Source organism: Podarcis erhardii, assembly GCF_964252035.2.
Source record: "Podarcis erhardii genome assembly, chromosome: 7".
In the NCBI taxonomy this organism is placed as follows: domain Eukaryota; kingdom Metazoa; phylum Chordata; class Lepidosauria; order Squamata; family Lacertidae; genus Podarcis; species Podarcis erhardii.
This window is the reverse complement of record NC_138511.1, coordinates 15524049-15547737: the sequence shown is the minus strand read 5'-3', so window position 1 is coordinate 15547737 and position 23689 is coordinate 15524049. Positions and strand designations below refer to the sequence as shown.

The 23689-nt window shown below is 48.5% G+C and overlaps 1 protein-coding gene and 1 long non-coding RNA gene across 2 annotated transcripts in view; one reads left to right on the top strand and one right to left on the bottom strand.

Moving 5' to 3' along the window:
- IGSF21 (immunoglobin superfamily member 21) overlaps positions 1–23689 on the top strand; it is a 237216-nt gene that overhangs the window by 100982 nt on the left and 112545 nt on the right. The window lies entirely within an intron of this gene.
- LOC309347104 lies at positions 9014–15824 on the bottom strand. Its single transcript, XR_014158854.1, has 2 exons — positions 15755–15824; positions 9014–9972 (listed from the first exon to the last, which is right to left on the bottom strand). It is a non-coding gene; the product is annotated as an uncharacterized lncRNA (long non-coding RNA).

Below are 23689 nucleotides of genomic sequence, written 5' to 3'. Positions count from 1 at the left end.
CAAGAGCAGACTTGGCCACCTCGCTTCTCCCTCATAACTCTAGATATTTTTGAACAAGTTAAAATGCATAGGTCCCTATACCTACGCATTTAAACACCCAGCGGCGTAGCGTGGGTTGTCAGCACCTGGGGCAAGGCAAGTAATTTGCGCCCCTAACCCCTAACCTGCCACCGCTGCCAGCTTCTTCTTGCTGCTGCCTGGGCTGGGGTATTTACGGTAAGGTAGCAACGGCAGCGGCGGCGGGTCCGTGTCAGGTGATCTGAGGCGAGTTGCCGCTGGCGCTGGCGCCCAAACGACGCCGCTTGCCCGGAGGAGGGCAGAGAGGCAAGGAAAATGCAACATGGCCCAGCAGCTGCAGCAGCAGTGGCAGCGGCGGGGCTGTGAGGAGGGGCTGCCTGGCGTGCCCTCCGCGGCCCTGATGTGCGGGGACCGCGGTGAGCGCTGAGAGCCGCTGCCTGCCAGACGCCTTCAGCCCGGACGCGCGCACAGCTCGTCGGTTCCGCGAGACATGGGGCTCTGCTACAGCCTGCGCCCGAGGCTCTTCGGCGACTCCGGAGGCGGCGAGCGCGCCCCCCCAGATGTTGCGCCCGGTGCGGCCGGCCCCCCCTGCACCCCCCACGCTACGCCACTGTAAACACCTGCACTAAAAGTAAGCCCTTCTTTATGCAGTGCACAGATAAAACTGTGGAACTGTGGCCTTAAAAGAGGATTAGACCAATTCATGGAGCTGAGGGCTACCAATGGCTACAAGACATGATGGCTACGGTCTGCCTCCAAGGTTGGGGGCAGCAATGCTTCTGAACACCATTTGATGGGAACCACTGGTAGGGAGAGTGCTCTTGTGCTCAGATCCTGCTTATGGGCTTCGCAGAAGGGGCATCTCTTTGGCCCCTGCATATCATGGTCCGGTTCACAGGCGATCGAAGTCCTGGCTGGGGATGTTGGGACCGGGGGCAAGATGGAGGGGTGGGAGCAGGAACAGGAGTCCATAAGCCAGGAGTCAGAAAGCCAAGAGTTCGAGGGTCAGAAAGCAAGGAGTCACAAAGTCAGGGGTCTGAGGATCAAAAAGCAAGTAGTCACAAAGTCAGGGGTCAGGGGTCTGAGGATCAAGGAGTCAAATGCAGCAAGGCAGGGAACGTGTTGCTGTGGCAAAGAGCCGAAGGGAAAATGCTGACCTTATCTCCCTTCCCGGCTCTTGCCACCAGGTGCTATGAGTTATTAATGGGCCTCACCTGTGTGGCCTTGCCTCTTCAAAACAAACTTAGGACTCCTGCAGAGTCCTATTAGTCACAGGGCCTGGCTCCTGTGCACACACACATGACACTGTGAGAACAGGATGCTGGCCTTATCCAGCAGGCTCCCCTTATCTTATTATGTATACCAGTGTTTCCCAACCTTGGGCCTCCAGCTGTTTTTTGGACTACAATTCCCATCATCCCTGACCACTGGTCCTGCTAGTCAGGGATGATGGGAGTTGTAGTTCAAAAACAGCTGGAGGCCCAAGGTTGGGAAACACTGATGTATACTATGACTCTCTCTCTCTCTCTCTCTCCCTCTCTCTCTCTCTCTCTCTCTCTCTCTATATATATATATATATGGGTATGTCAGGCTGAAATCAGGATCAGGCCATTGGGACTTTTCCCCTGCAGCCCTCCATGACTCAGATGTTCTTTTTATCAGGGCACATTTGTGGAGCTGATGGATAGGTCCTCTCTTACCTTTGGTGTGGGCGGTAACGTATCAACATGCCACCTCCGCGGCGGCCAGAGTCTGACAGGCAACAAATATGGCAGGGGGGATTTGCGTGCGAGTCTGACAACGGCCATTCCTTACCTGTTTACAAGGGATGGGATACATCATCCGTCAGCATGAGGGAGTGGGAGAAGCCTTGGCTGCACTGTTCAGCTCAGTAGGCACCACAGTGATTTCTGAACTAGGCGATGGGTGGGGGGATTTGACAGGGTGGGTGACCTGTCGACGGTCAATCTTGTTGTGGACTTACAGATTGCTCTGGGGAAGTGGGGTGTCTGGGATACCACAAAATCATGTGTTTTGCTTATATACTTACCTGTGATTCCTGCATTGCCGAGGGTTGGACTAAAAGACCCTTTGCTTCCCTTCCAACTCCATGATTACCATATTTTTTTGCTCTATAAGACGCACCAGACCACAAGACGCACCTAGTTTTTGGAGGAAGAAAACAAGGGGAAAAATATTCTGAATCTCAGAAGCCAGAACAGCAAGAGGGATCACTGCGCAGTGAAAGCAGCAATCCCTCTTGCTGTTCTGGTTTCAGGGATAGCTGTGCATCCTGCATTCGCTCCATAAGACGCACGCACATTTCCCCTTACTTTTTAGGAGGGAAAAAGTGAGTCTTATAGAGCAAAAAATACGGTACATTATCTCCATCAGATTTCCTCACTACCGTGGTAGCGGTTGAAAAAGAAGAAGAAGAGTTTGGATTTAATATCTCGCTTTATCACTACCCGAACGAGTCTCAAAACGGCCAACATTCTCCTTTCCCTTCCTCCCCCACAACAAACACTCTGTGAGGTGAGTGGGGCTGAGAGACTTCAAAGAAGTGTGACTGGCCCAAGGTCACCCAGCAGCTGCATGTGGAGGAGCAGAGACGCGAACCTGGTTCCCCAGATTATGAGACTACAGCTCTTAACCACTACACCACACTGGCTCTCTGTGTTGAAGTGTGAGCCATGCAGCCTACAAATATTTCCCAAGGCTCTTTGGGGTTAACAGCATAGGACTTTATTTCCCCATTTGTTCCATTCATGATGAGCATAAGAAGAACTGGTTGAGTCAGGCCAAAGGGCCATCTAGTATAACATCCTGCTTTCACAGTGGCCAACCAGGTGCCCATGGAAATCCTCATAATAATCCTGTTGGTTACACTGAGAGGCAGTGGCTGGCACAAGGTCAACTAGTCTGGTGAGCTTCATGAACTCTAGTCTCTCTCAGATCTTAGTCCAGCACTCTAATTAAGGTAAAGGTAAAGGGACCCCTGACCATTAGGTCCAGTCATGGCCGACTCTGGGGTTGCAGCGCTCATCTCACTTTATTGGCCAAGGGAGCTGGCGTACAGCTTCTGGGTCATGTGGCCAGCATGACTAAGCCACTTCTGGTGAACCAGAGCAGCACACGGAAACACCATTTACCTTCCCACCAGAGCAGTACCTATTTATCTACTTGCACTTTGACGTGCTTTCAAACTGCTAGGTTGGCAGGAGCTGGGACCGAGCAACGGGAGCTCACCCCGTCACAGGGATTCAAACCGCCAACCTTCTGATCGGCAAGTCCTAGGCTCTGTGGTTTAACCCACAGCGCCACCCAGCACTCAAATTACTGCCCTACAATAGTTATCTGATACATCCATCCTAGGAATCCTTTGTAATGTGCATGTGTGTGTCAGGGGGTGTCTTTTCCAGCAAAACACTAAGTGCCTGAGCAATGAGGAGCCATTTACACACAGGGTTCCATCCAGCAATGAGAAGACAAGGGCAGGGTCGAGGTAATTCAATCCCAAATAGCAGGGTCTTCAGAGAGCTCCCCGGAAGTGCAGGTGTGCAATAAAGGAAGCTGCTTTTTTCTGATTTCAAGGTTCACTTCCTGGAATCTCCAAGTCGAACTGTGAAAGGCGCCTTGTCTGAAACCTTGGGGACCTGCTGCCAGTCAGGGTAGACAATACTAAGCTAGGTGGACCCCTGGTCTGTCTTGGGAGAAGGCAGCTTCCTCTTGTTGTCATAGATGGCTTCTATTTCATAGAATCATAGAACTGTAGGGTGGGAAGGGACCCCAAAGGTCATCCTGTCCAACCCCTGCCATTGAGGAATTGCAGCTAGAGAATCCCAGAAAGATGGCTTTCCAACCTCTTCTTAAAAACCTCCAGTGAAAGAGAGTCCATCGCCTTCTGTGGTAGTCTGTCTCACTGTTGAACAGCTCATTACCACCAGAAAGTTCTTCCTAAGGTTTACTTGGAATCTCCTTTCTTGCCATTTGAATCCATTGGTTGGGATCCTGCCCTCTGGAGCAGCAGAAGTCAAGTTTGCTCCATCTTCCATAGACTAGCCCTTCAGATATGAAAGTTTGGCTATCATATCAGCTCTTAAGTTGGTATGGGAAACTGTCGTGTGACGGGCCAATGGCCGTAATAAAGATCAATCCAATCCAATCCATCTCTTAAGTCTTCTCTTCTCCATACTAAACATACCCAGCTGCCACAACCATTCCTCCTAAGGCTTGGTTTCCAGACCCTTGGTCATCTTGATCACCCTCCTTTGCACACATTCCAGCTTGCCAATATCCTTCTTAAATTGTGGCACCCAGAACTGGACACAGAACTCCAGGTGTGGGCAGAATAAAGGTAAAGGGACCCCTGACCATTAGGTCCAGTCATGGCCAACTCTGGATTTGCAGTGCTCATCTCGCTTTATTGGCCGAGGGAGCTGGCGTACAGCTTCCGGGTCATGTGGCCAGCATGACTAAGCCGCTTCTGGCGAACCAGAGCTGTGCACAGTAACACCGTTTACCTTCCCGCCAGAGCGGTACCTATTTATCTACTTGCACTTTGAGGTGCTTTCGAACTGCTAGGTTGGCAGGAGCAGAGACCGAGCAACGGGAGCTCACTCCGTCGCGGGGATTTGAACCGCCAAACTTCTGATCGGCAAATCCTAGGCTCTGTGGTTTAACCCACAGCGCCACCCGCATCCCATGTGGGCAGAATAGAGCAGTATTCTTTCTTCCCTGGATTGGGAGACTTCTGTTGATGCAGCCTAGAATTGCATTAGCTTTAGGAAATCACTCTCTTCTTTTTCTGACAATGGGAGAAGCATGTGATGGTTCATCAGCCGGTGCCAAGGACGGAACCAGCTTGAAATCCATACCCCGTCAGCCAACCTTCTGCTCTGCCTCTCTCAGACCCCTGGCGTCTCCCTCCTTTTGGCAGGGATGGCTCCCCAGCCCCGGCAAGGGGTGTGTGGGGACCATGCCAATGACACAGCCTCCTTTCTCCTTGGTGCAGCTGCGCCCAAGGTCACCCTTCTCCTCGTCCTCTCGCCCACGCTCTTTGTCTCCTTTTTGACATTTGGGGGAGGCAGGAAGTTGTGGGATCCTGCCAAGTGCATTGGGATGGCAGAACTTTTGTAAGCCTCCTTCTCAGCCCAGGTGGCTGGATGCCTTTAAAAGAGGATTCGACAAATTCATGAAGGCTATCGATGGCTACTAGCCATGATGGCTATGCTCTGCTTCCATGGTTGGGGCCAGTGATGCTTCTGCGCACCAGTTGCTGGAAACGGCAGGAAGGGAAAGTGTTCTTGTGCTCGGTTCCTGCATCTGGGATTCCCTTTGGAGCATATAGTTTGCCAATGTGAGAACAGGAAGCTGGTCCAGATTGGCCGCTGGCCTGATCCAGCAGAGACTTTTCATGTTCTTAGGTTCAGGTGCAATCCAGCCCCAGGTTTCATCTTCACACCTTTGTTCTCCATAGTTGTCAACGTTTTCCTTTTTTTAAAGGGAAATCCCCTTTTTCCGAATAGGATTCCTCGCAAGAAAAGGGAAAAGTTGACAGCTATATTGTTCTCATTTCCTCTAGTGCTTTGTCTTGATTCCAGGCAGGTTTGGAGCTCCTGCTTATTTACCACCATCTATTTACCTGCTTATTTAGCGCCATGAATGTCAGGGTCTTGCAGGGGCTGAAAATACCGAGTCGGTGAGCAAATGGCTGTTTAACATCATCAGCCGGCATATCGCTTGTAATCAGTCTTCACAAGCAGCTGTTTCAACTGTTGAGCGAGCAGGAGGATGAGCCGTGTAAGAAAGTAGGAAGCTTCCTTCCCCCAAGTGAGACCAATGGTCCATCTAGTCCCTAACCAACATAGCCTGTGGCATGGAGGATGGGAGCTGGAATCCAGCCATATCTGGAAGTCTACAGTTCCCTGCCCCTACATTAAAAGGAGAAAGAGTTGTGATGGAAGTCTGTGGCGTAGCATGGAGGGCACACAGAAGCGGTTGCCCCAGGCGCAAAATTGTTAGGGGGCACAGAATTTCAACACCCAGCACTGCGCACTGTTGTCACTTGGTTCTGTTGAAAACAGATTTGCTATGCACACCAGGAAATATCCTCTCCAGATGACCAAATGACTCTTCTTTTCTTATCTCTGTGGCTGGGTGATCACCTGGGTGATGGCCATTTCCCTCTCTCCCACCCGCCCCCTCCTCATGGCCCTGGGCACCGACAACCCACGCTACACCACTGATGGAAGTAGCAAGGGGCAGTAAAGGCAAGTGATGGTTTAGTCAGGGAATGCAGACTCCCGACTCCCACCAGCCCCAAGCCAACATGGTCAATTAGTAAGGGAGAGTGGGAGTTGGGGTCCAGCAATTATTGGAGCCACTTTACCAAAAGAAGGCAGAGTTTCAATGGAGGCAGCCAAGGGCAGTAAAGGCAAGTGGCGGTCTACTTCAGTGATGGCCCTCCCACCAGCTCCCCCCAGTTGGAGTCCAAGAGATTTGAAGGGCACCCTCTTGGGGAACGCTGTGTTGGGACTTCCTACCCTTCCTTAGATGCCACACCATTTAGCTTGTGATGCGACTGTAGTTTTACTGCTGAATTGGCAGCATCCTGCTCCAGAAGGTCATAACCACAGCCCAAAGGATTATTGGTCATCCCCTCCCATCTTTGGAAGAACTGTACGGTTCCCGTTGTCTTAGGAAAGCAAACAATATCCTGCAGGATGCATCTCACCCGGGACACAGTCTGTTTGTACTACTGCCTTCTGGCAGGAGATACAGAAACATCAAGTCAAGGACAAATAGACTGAAAAATAGTTTCTATCCAAGAGCTGTGGCCTTCTTAAATGCAGTAACTCGATAGTGTGACCTGGGAGTTTGATGGGTGTGGGTGTGGGTGTGGCTGGAATGTGGTTTGTTTGGTTGTTGTTGTTGTTTTGCTTTTGTTGTTTTTAAGGGATGGCATCCAATTTCGTTGCACTTGTGCAATGTTGCACTTGTGTAATGACAATAAAGAATCTATCTATCTATCTAAGAAACATGGAGCCACTGAGCTGTTAGTTGGCTTCAGATGGCAGCTGGATTGAGAGGTTCACCGGAGACCTAATCGGTGTGGCTGCCAGCTGGGCTTTGCCAGTTTGCCGGGGTGGAAGGAAATTTATTCTCTCATCGTGCCAGGAGAGCAAAACAAAACTCCTCCTTCAACTTTCTGCCCAGACTCCTGCAAAGATGTTGATACAGAACAAACTAGGCAGTGGTTAGGTTTTGGCTTGGCAGTATGGCTAGCACTGTGAGGACAATATGATGAGCATGGAGAGAAGAGCATTACACATTTTTAGCTCTGGAGACCCTGCAGGGGGGGGACTTTTAGTGGAGTGGTTGAGGCAGGAGGTGATGTTTTGTGTTTATCAGGGTCTCCTCTCTGTGACTTTTAATGAGACCTGGTGGGTAAGAGGAACATGGATGTCGCTGAGGCTCTGGGGTTGATTTATTTATTATTTTTTCTTCCTTCCGTTCCCCCAGAGACCCCCCAAAATCCATTGTGAAAACCAGCATTTCTATACATGTGCCACTTATAACAGTAAAAGTAAAGGGACCCCTGACCATTAGGTCCAGTCGTGGACGACTCTGAGGTTGTGGCGCTCATCTCGCTTTACTGGCCCAGGGAGCCGGCATACAGCTTCCAGGTATGTGGCCGACATGACTAAGCCGCTTCTGGCAAACCAGAGCAGTGCACAGAAACGCTGTTTACCTTCCCACCAGAGTGGTACCTATTTATCTACTTGCACTTTGACATGCTTTCGAACTGCTAGGTTGGCAGGAGCAGGGTCCGAGCAACGGGAGCTCACCCCATCGCGGGGATTTGAACTGCCGACCTTCTGATCAGCAAGCCCTAGGCTCTGTGGTTTAGCCCACAGCACCACCCATGTCCCTACTTATAACAGTATACACCCGCAATACATGTTGTTATTAAGTGACTCACAAGTTAGTTTGAACCTGTGCTACAGGTCTTTGGTTTTCTGGAGAAATTGTGAATGAAATGAAACTCTGCTATTCTCCTGCTTTATGCTTTCTTCCTCTTGCCAGTCTCAATTTGTTTTTCTGTAAGGGCAATATGCCGTCTTCTCTTGTACCAAGCATTTGTTTGCCCCTTTTAAATCCTTCTAGAATGTGCAAGTAGATAAATAGGTACCACTCTGGCGGGAAGGTAAATGGCATTTCTGTGTGCTGCTCTGGTTCGCTAGAAGCGGCTTAGTCATGCTGGCCACATGACCCGGAAGCTGTCTGTGGACAAACACTGGCTCCCTTTGCCTATAGAGTGAGATGAGTGCGCAACCCCAGAATGATCAGGGGTACCTTTACCTTTACCTTTACCTTTTTAGAATGTGGCTATAAGCATACAGTCATAACTTGGATCCCGAATGCCTTGGTACTCAGACATTTTGGCTCCCAAACACTGCAAACCCGGAAGTGAGTGTTCTGATTTGTGCACGTTCTTTGGAACCCGAACATCTGACAGGGCTTCTGATTGGCTGCAGGAGCTTCCTGAAGCCAATCAGAAGCTACACTTTGGGTTCCAAACATTTTAGAAGTCGAACGGACTTCCGGAATGGATTCCGTTTGACTCCCGAGGTACAACTGTACTTCCTGCTACTAAGACAAAGCTAGTTAATGGTGAAGAAAGCCTTTTGAGTGTCATGACAAAGGGAATGGTGGCAAGGCCTGGAGAGAGTTTTGAGGGCCAGATCAGGAGGTCACAAGGACCGCATCTGGGTCACAGACCTGAGGTTGGTGTGGCGTAGTGGTTAGAGCGTCGAACCAGGACCTGGAAGACTGGGGTTGTAGTTTCTACATGTACCTCACTGAGAGACTGTGGTCCAGTTACCATATCTATAAGCTTAAACGACCTCACAAGGCTGTTGTGAGGATGAAATGAGGAGGAGAACAACGTAGGCCATCTTGAGTTCCTTGAAGGAGAAAGACAGGATCCAAATGCCATAAACAAATATTTCTTTTGCATTAGCAACAGGAAGATCACCATTGGTATGGAGCAATGCGCTTCCTTGGTCGCACTTTTCATGGGATGTCTTGAAGGAGCCATGTTTGATCTCTTTCACACACCCCCCCCCAGAATGCTCTGGGAAGCCAGCTTGCTGAACCTCCTCTGTATGCAAGGCTGGTTGTGTGTGCGCGTGGGGTTGGGGGTGTAAAGATCTTGTAGACTAATTAGCAGCCGTCCCTGGTGGCAATGATGCTCTTTCCGCCACCGCGGCTGTCAGCTCGATCCTCGTCCGGAGGAAAGCACTGTGCTCCGATGAGTGAAAAACCTGTCACCCGGGACAGGCTTGGGGTTGATGAATTACAGATGCTCTCCGCACTTCCCCAAGCCAGCCTGATTGACTCTGACAAGCCAGAGTCCCTGCTGGGGTCCCGCCTGCCAGTTCCCGTTAAGAAAATGAGACGTTAAAACCCTGCCCGGCAACTTCCCGTGATGTCTGGGGGCAGAGGGGCGGGGGTGGCGGTCACGCCAAAGGTGGCTTGAGAGGAGCCATCTCTAATTCAGCTGGGCAGCAGGATCCTCGCCCACCCTTGTGTCCCCCGGAAAGCCACGGCGATTGGGAGGGTGAGTGATTACAGTGCCATGGCTTTGTGAAAGTTGCGGGGTGATTGGCAGGTAGGCTGGCTGGCTGGTTTCCTTTTAGGGCAGGTAGGAGGGAACCGGAACATTACAAGAGCCTGCAGGATCAGGCCAACGACCCATCTAGTGCAGCATCCTGGTTTCACAGTGGCCAATCAAAGGCCTGCGGGAGACCCCCAAGCAGGATTCGAGCACAAGAGCCCTCTCTTCTCCTGTGGGGTCCAACAACTGATATTCAGAAGCATTGCTGTCCTCTATGGTAGAGGCAGAGCAGAGCCATCATGGCTAGTAGCTATCTAAGTTGGTGGCCAGTCCTGTGGGAGGGAGTTCCACAGTTTAACTCCTTTATTTTATCTGTCCAACATTCGGCTTCATTGCATGCCCACAAGTTTTAGCATCATGAAAGAGGGAGAAAAACTTCTCTCTCCATATTCTCCATTCCATAATTTCATATACTACTGGCATGTCGCCTCTGATTCGCTTTTACTCTAAGTTTAAACGCGGGTGGCCCTGTGGTCTAAACCACAGAGCCTAGGGCTTGCCGATCAGAAAATCGGTGGTTCGAATCCCCGCGACGGGGTGAGCTCCTGTTGCTCGGTCCCAGCTCCTGCCAACCTAGCAGTTCGAAAGCACATCAAAGTGCAAGTAGATAAATAGGTACCACACCGGTGAGAAGGTAAACGGCATTTCCGCGCGCTGCTCTGGTTCGCCAGAAGCAGCTTAGTCATGCTGGCCACATGACCCGGAAGCTGGCTGCAGACAAATGCCGGCTCCCTTGGCCAGTAAAGCGAGAGGAGTGCTGCAACCCCAGAGTCGTTCGCAACTGGACCTAATGGTCGGGGGTCCTAAGAAGCCCCAAACGCAGCAACCTTCCTTCCTAGGGGAGTCTCTCCATCCCTTTGATATTTCCATTGCCCTTTTCAGAACCTTGTACAATTCTACAATATCCCTTTTGAGAGGAGGCAACCAGAACTACAAACAGCATTATGCCAAATGAGGTCACACCATAGATTTGTAAAAACTAAGCCTCCTGTTGTGTATTTTACTCTAGGAGGTCAGAATCGAGTTTACACTTCCGGAGTTAATGCTAAATACATTACTTCTGGTAAATGAGGCACCACAGCTGCTAGAGGGCTGTCAAAATTGGTGTCCCGGGCTTTTTAGACTCATCTTCCCATATACAGTGGACGCTTGGGTAGCGGACGTGATCTGTGTGGGATGCATGTTCGCAACTCACAGTGTTCACAACCCATGTCTGCATGTCTGCGCACACGAGGGTTGCGATTTGCCACTTCTGCACATGCACAAAGCGCGATTTAGTGCTTCTGTGCATACGCAACCGCTGAAACCTGGAAGTAACCCCTTCCGGTACTTCTGGGTTTCGGCAGTCCGCAACCCAAAAGAACACAACCTGAAGCGGCTGTAACCCGAAATATGACTGTACTACCTGAAACCAAAGGGGCACATTGATTCCCCCCCCCCCAGGTCTCTTAACCCACTATACCAGGGGTCAGTAAATGTTTTCAGCAGGGGACTGGTCCACTGTCCCTCAGACCTTGGGGGGGTGGGCTATATTTTTTGGGGGAAATGAACGAATTCCTATGCCCCACAAATAACCCAGGGATGCATTTTAAATAAAAGCACACATTCTACTCATGTAAAAACACACTGATTCCTGGACCGTCCGGGGGCCGGATTTAGAAGGCGATTGGGCCAGATCTGGCCCCCGGGCCTTAGTTTGCCTACCCATGCACTATACAAACTTGTTGTTATTGTTTAGTCATTTGTTGTGTCCAACTCTTCGTGACCCTATGGACCAGAGCACGCCAGGCACTCCTGTCTTCCACTGCCTCCCACAGTTTGGTCAAACTCATGCTGGTAGCTTCGAGAACACTGTCCAGCCACCTTGTCCTCTGTCGTCCCCTTCTCCTTGTGCCCTCCATCTTTCCAACATCAGGGTCTTTTCCAGGGAGTCTTCTCGTCTCATGAGGTGGCCAAAGTATTGGAGCCTCTGCCTCAGGATCTGTCCTTCCAGTGGGCTGATTTCCTTCAGAATGGAGAGGTTTGATCTTCTTGCAGTCCGTGGGACTCTCAAGAGTCTCCTCCAGCACCATAATTCACCAAAACATCAATTCTTCGGCGATCAGTCTTCTTTATGGTCCAGCTCTCACTTCCATGCATCACTACTGGGAAAACCATAGCTTTGAGTACTGTACAAAAGCAACTTTTGTCACCCCTGCTTTTGCCTCTGGCCCCTCTTTGCCAATGGCACATGGCCCCTGGAAGGCTGCCAATCAGGGAATGCAGTTCTCAGGTTGGAAGAAAGCTTCCCTTGCTTCTAGCTCTGGCTTTGCATTGCAGGGGTTGGGCTAGATGACCCATTGGGTCCCTCTTTCAATTCTGTGTTTCCACATTTCTTCTGCAGCAGGGATAGTCAGCGAGCGGAAAGGTAGGACGCTGCGTTTTATCCTTAATTATTTCTGCTGAGAGATGGAAACAGCTTGCTCCTGGAAAAACAAATTGAATGCTCTATTTGTTCCTAGGAAGCCTGTTTGCCGGAGTCAGTGGGGAGGCGATGAAAGGAGGTTCTCCCTCTCTCCCCCCTCCACCCCTGGCACTTTCCCCAATTTTATTTACTTATTTATTTATTGCATAGCAACCACTGTAAATGCACACGGCTCTCTTTGCAGGCGAGATCTCCATCCAAGTCCTGTCAAGGTAGCCGAGTCCAGAGGCATTTTCCTGTTCCATGAAAGGGGGTGGTTGTATGTGATTTTTTTCCCCAGGGAGGATTTAACTAACTTTTAGCTAGAACCACTTTCAGCCTTGAGCTCGTAGGGGTGAGGATTCTGAGAGGTGGGTCCGTCTCTTCAGATGAAAACATGCTACACGTGCTGACTTCTCAGGAGAAGAGGCCACAACCCAATGGCTTAGAGTACCTGCTTTGCATGCAGCAAGTCCTGGGTTCAACCCCCAATTTCATCTCCAGATAGAATGGGGAGCTACCTACTTCTTGAAACCCTGCAGGGCGTCTGCCAGTCAGTGTAGACAATACTAAGAAAGAAGAACCAAGGAACTGACTCAGTCGAAAGAAGTTTCTGAATAAATACTTTTATTATTAAAAAAGAAAAGAAAAGAAAGTCGTTTCCGATGTTCCTACAGCGAACACCTGGACATCCATGGAGCTCTCCGAGGTCCTGAAGAGTCAGACCCTACTATCAGGTGGTAAAGTCAGCACAAATAAAGTAGGATCAGGATTTTGGTCATTATATACAACTTGAAGATTGGGGAAAGATGTGGAAGGCGAACCTAAAATTTACAGATTGTATCTTATTGAAAGAGAATTATATGAAAATGATGTCTAGATGGTATATAGCACCAGAGAAAGTGGTCAAAATGTATAAAAAGGGATCAAAAACTTGTTGGAAATGTCAAGAAAAAGATGGGACATTCTATCATATGTGGTGGGAATGCAAAAAGATTATGAATGATTGGAAAATGATATATAATGAATTGAAAAAAATGTTTAAAAAGACCTTTGTTAAGAAACCAGTAGCAATGTAAATGCTTCCCATTCACAGCATATATGAAAAGGCAACAGAAAGAAATGGACTCATTGGCAGGGTTTGAGTAAACAATCACAACTGTATACAACAAAAAAATAAGACTATATGTACTGAGAAATTTTGGGGGAAATAATACGCAGGGTGAATAATATGGAAATAAAACAAAACGGGAGTATGGGGGAAGTTTGTTAAAGATATATTGTTAGAAGAAGTATATATGGAAAAATCAATAAAAAAAATTTTAAAATAAAGACCCTACTATCAGGGATTGCATAAACCAGTTGTACACACCCCGATCATAGCCTACTAGAATTACAGAGTTGGAAGGCACCTCAGAGATCCTCTAATCGGAGCCCCTGCAATGCAGGAGTCACAGCTGAATAATCCCTGACTGATGGCCCTGTTGGAAAAAGTCCCCCCCCCCAGGAAGGCTGCCAACTTGCCAAGTCTTCGGAGTTCTCTCTGGTGGTCTTCCCTGGCTGAAAATCTCCCTCAGTCCAGAGAGACCGGTAATAAGCGACCCTTCTCTCCTGAAAAGAGCATGCCAGTCTTCTAGTATATCATAGCAGAAGAAAGACTCAATTGTAGTTCTAAACTACTTTATTTACAGTCTTGTATATAGAGACTCCAAGGGACACGGATGGCACTGTGGGTTAAACCACAGAGCCTAGGACTTGCTGATCAGAAGATCGGCGGTTTGAATCCCCGTGATGGGGTGAGCTCCCGTTGCTCGGTCCCAGCTCCTGCCAACCTAGCAGTTCAAAAACACATCAAAGTGCAAGTAGATAAATAGGTACCACTCTGGCAGGAAGGTAAACGGCGTTTGCATGCGCTGCTCTGGTTCACCAGAAGTGGCTTAGTCATGCTGGTCACATGACCCGGAAGCTGTACACCGGCTCCCTCGGCCAATAAAGTGAGATGAGAGCCGCAATCCCAGAGTCGGTCACGACTGGACCTAATGGTCAGGGGTCCCTTTACCTTTACCTTTATACAGAAACTCCATCAGTACTTCTTTATACAGAAACTCCATCAGTACTTCTGTGCTCTCTGCGACACACAAAGAAGTGAAACTAACTTCCAATAGTACTCAGAAGGAAGAGATAAATGGCCTGTGTCCTGTATACCTGAAGGAGCGTCTCCACCCCCATCGTTCTGCCCGGACACTGAGATCCAGCTCCGAGGGCCTTCTGGCAGTTCCCTCGCTGCGAGAAGCCAAGTTACAGGGAACCAGGCAGAGGGTCTTCTTGGTAGTGGCACCCGCCTTGTGGAACGCCCTCCCTCCAGATGTGAAGGAAAGAAGCAGCTATCTTCTCTTTAAAAGACACCTGAAGGCAGCCCTGTTTAGGGAAGTTTTTAATATTTAATGCTGTATTGTTTATAACACTCGATTGGAAGCCGCCCAGAGTGGCTGGGGAAACTCAGCCAGATGGGTGGGATATAAATAAAATAAATAAAGACTTCCTTCCTCACGCTCTCTCAGACACTCATATGCTGTACACAAATCATACTACCACTCGCTGAAGCAGCTAACAGGCCCATCCAAGCAGCATTAGAACACCTCCCATGAAGGCTGATCAGTCCTTCATGCAGGTGAAAATGAGGCATGTTCAGAGCTCAAGAGCACATTTCTGGCCAGGCAAAAACACACAAGGAGGGTGCACAGCAGGGGCAGGAGGGGATGTGGCCTAGGGAGAAGGAGTGTGGCTGAGCAAAGTCCTGGGGGCCAAATGGAGAAGCCTGGAGGACTCCATTTGACCACCAAGCCTGCAGTTCCTTGTCCCTGATCTAGGGGACCATGTCATACACCCAGCTCTCCAGCTTCAGGAGTCAGCCCTGGCAGAGCAGCCTTAAAACGTCTTGGTAATTGCCCGTGATAGGAAAGATAGTTGGACAGGAGCCTGTGTTGTCTAAAACTGTTTGCTTAAGGATGATCTATTTCCTGAAAGTCGCTTGGTTGTTCAAGCAGATGTTAAGGACACGGAATGGGAAACTGATCATATGGTGCACCATTCTGCTCCATCACGGGCAATTTGGACGGGGAGGGTGCAGGGGTTTGTTTTTTTACTTACAGAAAACTCCTAACACAGCAGCAAATCCTGCTCTAAGATCCCAGATTAATTATCTTGCATACGAGTCATACATTTAAAAAGCACATTTAAAGGAGATTCTCACTCCAACCCCCCCCCCCCCAAAAAAACCAGTAACTGTACTTTGTTAACAGTGTTCAGGATTGCAGCTTTCTGGGGAGTAAACTATAGCTCCCAGGATTCTTTGGGGGGTATGCCTTAAATATGGATTCCAGATTATACAAATACATATCAAATAGTCCAACTATTCTGCCTAAATTATAATTTTTTTGTTGGGACTTCCCATGCTTCAAGTTCGGGGGCGGTTGGCTCTGATCATCTCATACCTCTGCTGCCTTGAATAGTCTTTCCAATAGTTCCTTTAAATCTTCCTGTTGTTAACCTTTCCTCATCCTTATTTCTTACACACACACACACACACACACACACACACACACACACACCTGACACACTGGACATCAGAAGGGTCCAACAGGATCAGATAAACAGTTCATCTACTCCAATGTCTTGTTCCTCACAGTGCCCAACGGCTTCAATCTAGTAGCCCTCCAGCATCAGATTGTGTTACCCGTTTTGTCTTTTTGCCTCAGCTGTGGTGCTGAGTCGCTGCACAGTGTCTCAAAGCGCTTGGCTGTACACTCCGTCCTGTTTTGCAGCAACAGGAGGGGGGCAGAGGCCAGGAGATGCACAGGACACAATTTAAACAACCTGAGTGATGAAACCGCTGTGAGTTGTTGTTTTTCCTTCCCCTTGTGTGTCCCAGCAGCTATTACACATTCTTTCGGCATCGGTGGGATTGGGCCATGAGTGGGATATCAAGTTTATTACAGCTATTTCCAGTCTGTAATTGGTTTTGTAGAACATGGAGAGGGATGGGGGGGGCAGCACTTTAGAGGGCGGCTGCGGAGAGTTTGCTTGTGCGGGTGGGGAGATGAGTTTTAATCTGTTTTGCTTGTGCCGGGCAAACGAAAATCACCGTCCCATTTCCAAGCTGTGCTGAGACGGGTCAGGGAAGACCGGCTGTGATTTGTTTCTCCCAGCGGCAAATGGAACGCCAGAAAGGAGAAAGAGGCAATGGAATCTGAACACACACATTCCTTGAGACTGACCTGTGTTTGTTTGACAAAAGCTGGGATGTTGGAGAATTCTGGCGAAATTGAAAAGCCTTGATCTTATTCGTCCCATGTCTGGAATGGAAATCAGCATAGCAGATATGATCCGTATTCCCTGCTCCCAGTCTGAAAATGATACCTAATTAAGAATATAAGGAGAGCCTGCTGGTTCAAGCCACTGGCCCATCCAGTCTGGCAAAATAATAATAATAATAATAATAATAATAATAATAATAATAATAATAATAATTTATTTATACCCTGCCCATCCGGCTGGATTTCCCCAGCCACCATGGGCGGCTCTCAACAGAATATTAAAAACACGATAAAACATCAGACATTAAAAACTTCCCTAAACAGGGTCGCCTTCTGATGTCTTCTAAAAGTCTGGTAGTTGTTTTTCTCTTTGACATCTGGTGGGAGGGTGTTCCACAGGGCAGGCGCCACTACCGAGAAGGCCCTCTGCCTGGTTCCCTGCAACCTCACTTCTCACAGCGAGGGAACCGCCAGAAGGGCAGAGGGCCTTCTCGGTAGTGGCACCCGCCCTGTGGAACACCCTCCCACCAGATGTCAAAGAGAAAAACAACTACCAGACTTTTAGAAGACATCAGAAGGCAGCCTTGTTTAGGGAAGCTTTTAATGTTTAACAGATTACAGTGGTACCTCGGGTTACATACGCTTCAGGTTACATACGCTTCAGGTTACAGACTCCGCTAACCCAGAAATACTGCTTCAGGTTAAGAACTTTGCTTCAGGATAAGAACAGAAATCGGGCTCTGGTGGCACAGCAGCAGCAGGAGGCCCCGTTAGCTAAAGTGGTGCTTCAGGTTAAGAACAGACCTCCGGACGAATTAAGTGCTTAACCTGAGGTACCACTGTGTTGTATTTTAATATTTTGTTGGAAGCCGCCCAGAGTGGCTGGGGAAACCCAGCCAGAAGGGTGGGGTATAAATAATAAATAAATAAATTATTATTATTATTATTATTATTATTATTATTATTATTATTATTACACGGTGCTGATTATGCCACGGTTTCAAGTACAATCCCCTTATTGGACAGCTGCGTATTCCTGCATTGCAGGGAGTTGTAGATTATCCGTAGGGTCCCTTCCAACTATGATTCTATAAAGTATAGGTGTAGATATAGATACAGATATAAACTATTGTGCCCTTGGAAACAGAGCAGGAAGCTGAAACTTTGTCTAGAAAACGTCTGAGAATTTAAGATTTGTCTTCTGTGATCCTTTTGGATGCTCTCCTGTTATTCTCTCTGTGGATCTGTTGTGCCTCTTTACTTCCCAGAACTTGAGTTTTTTCCATGCATTGTTCCATGCCAAAGGGCATAGTTGCAGACACCTGTTTGTTTGTTTTTGCACCGTCGAAAGAGACCCATCACATTTGAAGGGCCTAGCCAGAAGACGGGTAGATAATTTGAGCTGGCGTGAAATCCGTTTTCATGTTTGCCACTTCTCTCAGGTGGGTGCTGCCAATTAAAGGATTTTCGGCGGTGTTCGGGGAAAGAAATGTCCTCTGCACACCATCCCCCCACTCCAAGCTTTATATTTTTTGATCGAGACGTCAGTTTCATGGCTAGCATATGTCAATTGCAACACCAAGCCAGGAGCTGACAACTATCAAAACTGACAAAGCCCCTCCATCGCCATCCTTCATTCCCTAGAACCAAGAGAGGATCTGTCCATCAGCTCACATTGGACGTCATACAGAAACTGTAGGAAGGATGGATAAATCTGTACCACCTCCTCTTCTTTCTAAAAAAGAGAGAGAGAGAAGGGTGTTTTTGTTGTATAAACGCAGCAAGTGTGTGTTTGCAAATTTGCAAGAGGATGCCCCTGTAAATTGGGATAGAGTGGTACCTCGAGTTAAGTATTTAATTTGTTCTGGAGGTCCATTCTTAACCTGAAACTGTTCTTAACCTGAAGCACCACTTTAGCTAATGGGGCCTCCTGCTGCTGTTGCGCCGCCGGAGCACAATTTCTGTTCTCATCCTGAAGCAAAGTTCTTAACCCGAGGTACTATTTTTGGGTTAGCAGAGTCTGTAACCTGAAGCGTCTGTAAGCTGAAGAATCTGTAACCCGAGGTACCACTGTAGTTGCAGCCCGTTGTGGATTTGACCTGAGGTGAAGTTTTTCCATTCCCTGAAACCTCCCAAATTCTGACCATTTAGTCCATGGGTAGGCAAACTAAGGCCCAGGGGCCGGATCCGGCCCAATCGCCTTCTAAATTTGTCCCATGCCAGTCCCGGAATCAGCGTGTTTTTACATGAGTAGAATGTGTCCTTTTATTTAAGATGCATCTCTGGGTTGTTTGGGGGGCCTGCCTGGTGTTTTTACGTGAGTAGAATGTGTGCTTTTATTTAAAATGCATCTCTGGGTTATTTGTGGGGCATAGGAATTTGTTCATTTCTCCCCCAAAAAATATATAGTTTGGCCCCCCACAAGGTCTGAGGGACAGTGGACTGGCCCACAGCTGAAAAAGTTTGCTGACCCTGCTAAACCCTCCGTGAATTTGTCAAAACCTGGTGTAGACAATCCCAAGCTGGTTGGATCAATGATGTGGTTTGCAGCTTCCTATGTTCATTTGGAAGAAATGATCCTTAGTCGTTTTTTTTCCAGTTGGGGCTTGGGGAACTTGGAAGGCCATTTATAAGAACATAAAAAGCTCCCAATTGATAAAGCCAAGGGCACATCTAGCTGAGCATCATGTTCTCACAGTGGCCACCTAGATACCTGTGGGGAGCCTGCGAACAGGATTCAAGCACAAATGCACTTTCTCCATTTGGAGTTTCCAGCAACTGGTATTCAGGAGCATTGCTGCCTCTGACAATGGAGGCAGAGCACAGACATTGCGATGGGCAACCATTGATAGCTTCATCCTCCATGAAGTTGCCCCATCCTATTTTAAAGCCACCCTAGTCAATGGTCATCACTGTCTCCTATGAGAGGGAGTTCCAGAGTTCAAATATTTACTGCATAATGAAGGACTTTCTTTTATCTGTTCTGAATCTTCCAACATAGCTCAGTCAGTTAGAGCATAGTGCTGGTTGCGTGGTAAGTTCCCGTCTCCAGTGGAAATAATGACACATGACACAATTATTAAGGTTAATGGGCTAAAAAGGGCCACAACTTTATTGGTTACAGGTGATGAGCAGTATTGGCTTAGGCATTGGTCCTAACCGACTATATCCGACTTCAGCCCATCCGCTTGAAGTCCGGGAAGGGTTAACCACCAGTAGAGGGAGTCCTAATGATGCACATCAGCTAGGGGGCGTGCCTTAGGCCCTCATCTCCATAGGCTTCGGACAGGGCCACGCCCCCCCAATCCTTTATCGGACTACCCTTCAATATACGGGGCAGGTGATGGCGTTACCTCCCCTCTTCCATCTACAGAACTATACCAATGCCTAACTGCCAATAGCAAGAAAGTTGTGGTGATTTGCTACAAGGTAGGTGAAAACCAAGTGGCTGGTGCCAATTTGCCAAGTGGGAAAATTCCTACCAGGCCCCTCAACAGTGACCAACCAACGTCCATAGCAAAGAACGAAAACCTTTTAGGGCGGGAGGGTGGGAAACAGGAACAGCTGATGAGCGGCAAAGAGGGAGATCCCCAGCCACGGCCTGCCTTTATAGGGCAGCCCACGCCCCCTGGGCCGGCCAGGGGGTGACGCAGCTGGGAATCCCCCCAATCGTGCGAGGGCTAGCCTCCACCCACTGCATGCATGGAGGGGCCGTGAAGCCCGCAACCCCACCTCCTCCGAAGGGCGGAAGTGGCTTAAAGCCAAGGTTGCAGGTTTGATCCCTGTATGGGACAGCTGCATATTCCTGCATTGCAGGGGGTTGGTCTAGATGATCCTCAGGGTCCCTTCGAACTCCACAATTCTATGAACATTCAAAACCCAACATGGTTAATCTTGGGGGCTACTTTGTTTTGTCCTCCCCATTGGTTTCTGATCTAAAGCCCCCATTTATGTGATATTTTCCCAGGCTTCTTGGAAGAGTTTTCAAATAAGGAAATCAAGAACAACAATTAATAATATACACGATGATGTTAAAGAGCTGCTGATATGGTCTGTGTCCTTGAAAACGTCCACCATGCATCCCTACAAAGTGTGAAGGGATTTACGACCTGGATAATTCCCCCTCCAGTTCTTTATCTTGTGTATGTGAGAGTGTGTATTTTCTTTGCAATAAAACCTTGGCTGAGCAAATAAATTTGAGGAGACAGTTTTACTGACAGCTCCTCTCCCTCCCTCCCCACCCCATTCTCTCTCCCCTCCCCAAATTCCTCTTGGTTCCTGCGCAATAAAAAAAAATGGAGTGAAATTTCAGCTAGGAGGGACGACGCAGGGTGCATTTGAAGAGCTAGATGGAGGCCTGGCTACCTGCTGTGTAGAGGGTGCTCTGGAAGGGTGTTTGCAAGAATTGGGTCTTGCGGCTCTGAACTCTCTAGTCCAGTTTTCCAGGCTCTGATCCACGGAAGGAGAAGAATTCTAAGGAGACTCCAGCGCTGGAGTCAACCTGTGATGGTTGCCAAAGGAATTGACCTGAAATTCTCTTTTTTATTTTTTGAAAGACAGTGGTTCTTTGAAGCATGTTTAAAAATGGAAATGGTGACTTCTGATTTATTTTTCTGGCTGCCATGACAACTGACATCTGCATAATAAATTTCATAGTATCACAGAATTGTAGGGTTGGGGAGGCGGGTTACCACTGAAGGTTGTCTCATACAACCCCCTGCAAATGTAGGAATCTCAACTCAAGCATCCTTGACAGATGGCCAGCCAACCTCTGCTTAAAAACCTCCAAGGAGGGAGAGTCTGCCACCTTCCAAAGGAGTCTGTTCCACTGTCCACCAGCTCTTACCAACAACAACTTCTCTTGAATGTTTAGTCAGAATCTCCTTTTTTGCCATTTGAATCCTTTGGCTTGGGTCCTGTCCTCTGGAAAAGCAGCAGAGGAGTAGCGTGGAGGGTGCTGGAGGTGCCATGGCCCCGGGTGCAATTTTGAGAGGGGGCGCAAACAGGTGCCCCCACAGCAGGCTCCTTCATCGGAGCCTGGCTCCGCACCAAAAGGAGCTGTTCCTTGGTTGCGGCGCTTGTGCCTGGTTCAGCTCCTGCCCCCGGGTCAGGCCTAAGAGCAGGAGGAGAGTGGGCAGGAGTTTCCCCACCCCCTCCTGCCCTGAACTGTGGCACCTAGGAGGGCACCCCTGTGCTCCGACCCCCTCCAGGGCACACCCTACATGCCTGTCCCAGGCAGCGCCGGCATACACTGCACCATTGAGAAGCAGGAAGAAAAATTGCTCCATCCTCCAAGTTCTGGCACTGTTCAGGGAGGCAGGAGAGGATATATTGTTTATTAATATCCTTCCTAATTTGTGCTAGCAAGTTCCTTTACTTAGCAGAGTTTCACATTCCCTTTTTTAAACAGCAGATAACTGGTTGCAGGCTTGTGTTGGTCTCTCACTATCACACAATTCAGTATTGAATTGTATGTACCTGGTAAATTCCCCTTTATCCCTCTTAAAAGAATTAACACACCACAATCTTGTGTAAAGCATATAAAAGCAAGGTATATAAAATTTCTTATATAAAAGAAGTTTACTCACACATTCAGTTCACAGTTGGATCCCTCAAGGCATACTTAGTTACAAAGTATATAGTACATCAGGATCTATCCCATATGGGGATAATCCCAGTGTCCTCTGTTGCTCTTGCTAAAAAGCTGCTCCAATGACGAAGAAGGTCAAAGAGAGGGGTGTGTGCACCATGCCTTGTCCTTCTGCATTACGCTGGACTAGATGGGCTATTTGTCTAATTCAGGGGCAGGGATCTTCTTCCATAACCTCCAACATTTCTCTGAAGGAAATAGGGACATTCTACAGTGGTACCTCGGGTTACAGATGCTTCAGGTTACATACGCTTCAGGTTACAGACTCCACTAACCCAGAAATAGTACCTCGGGTTAAGAACTTTGCTTCAGGATGAGAACAGAAATCGTGCTCCGGCGGCTCAGCGGGAGGCCCCATTACCTAAAGTGGTGCTTCAGGTTAAGAACAGTTTCAGGTTAAGAACGGACCCCTGGAATGAATTAAGTACTTAACCTGAGGTACCACTGTATGTCCCAGCCAGGAGAAAACAGGAAGCTTGCGACTGGCTGGACCAAACATTCCTCCGCATGTCCACTCTAGGAAAACAAGGAATATTGTACTTGACTGCTACTTAGGTATCACATCCCACACAAATAGTTACAGGTGGTTATCAGTGCTGTCAGTGATTTTTTTCATAGGGGAACAGTTATGGTTAGAGGCACCAGCTTTGGAGAAGAAGAAGAAGAAGAAGAAGAAGAAGAAGAAGAAGAAGAGGAGGAGGAGGAGTTTGGATTTGATATCCTGCTTTATCACTACCCTAAGGAGTCTCAAAGCAGCTAACATTCTCCTTTCCCTTCCTCCCCCACAACAAACACTCTGTGAGGTGAGTGGGGCTGAGAGACTTCAGAGAAGTGTGACTAGCCCAAGGTCACCCAGCAGCTGCATGTGGAGGAGCGGGGAAGCAAACCCGGTTCCCCAGATTACGAGACTACCGCTCTTAACCACTACACCACACTGGCTCTGGAGAGCAGTGGGAGGACCAATGTTGTGTGCATGAGCTTCGTGCCTCCCTCCTTAAACCTTCCTGGGCTTTGGGAAGGTGGCAGGAGGGATTTTGGATCCCATCAGAGCAGAGTTTTCCAAACCGTGTGTTGCGACACATTAGTATGCCAGCTGCAGTGTGTAGGTGTGTCACGCAAATGCTCCCCATTCTGCTCCCAGGGCTGGAAAGGGGTTAGTTCAACTTCCGTTTTGTTAGTGAAACTGATTTATTGTGTCACGAAATAATGGATGTCTAAAGAGTGTGTAACCAACATGAAAAGTCCAGAAAGCTCTGCATCAGAGCATCGTGCCTCCCTTCCTAAGCCAAGCAAAAGCTTTCTGGACCTTGGAAAGGAAGCTCCAGGGGGACATTTAAAGGACTAGCCTAGTCCCTCTAGTCCACTGACCCCACAGCACTGGTGGCTATCATGTTGCCTACAATATTTACAGTACTGTTGTTCCAATTATAACAGTTATGACTCACCAAAGTATCCTGGAAACTATAGTTTGTTGAGGGTGTTGAGAGTTGTTTGGAGACCCTCTCTTTTTTCCAGTGTTCCCTGGCAAGAGGGGTTGATTGTGAAGCCCCTCTGGAGGTACATTCTTTCACCTTTGGTGG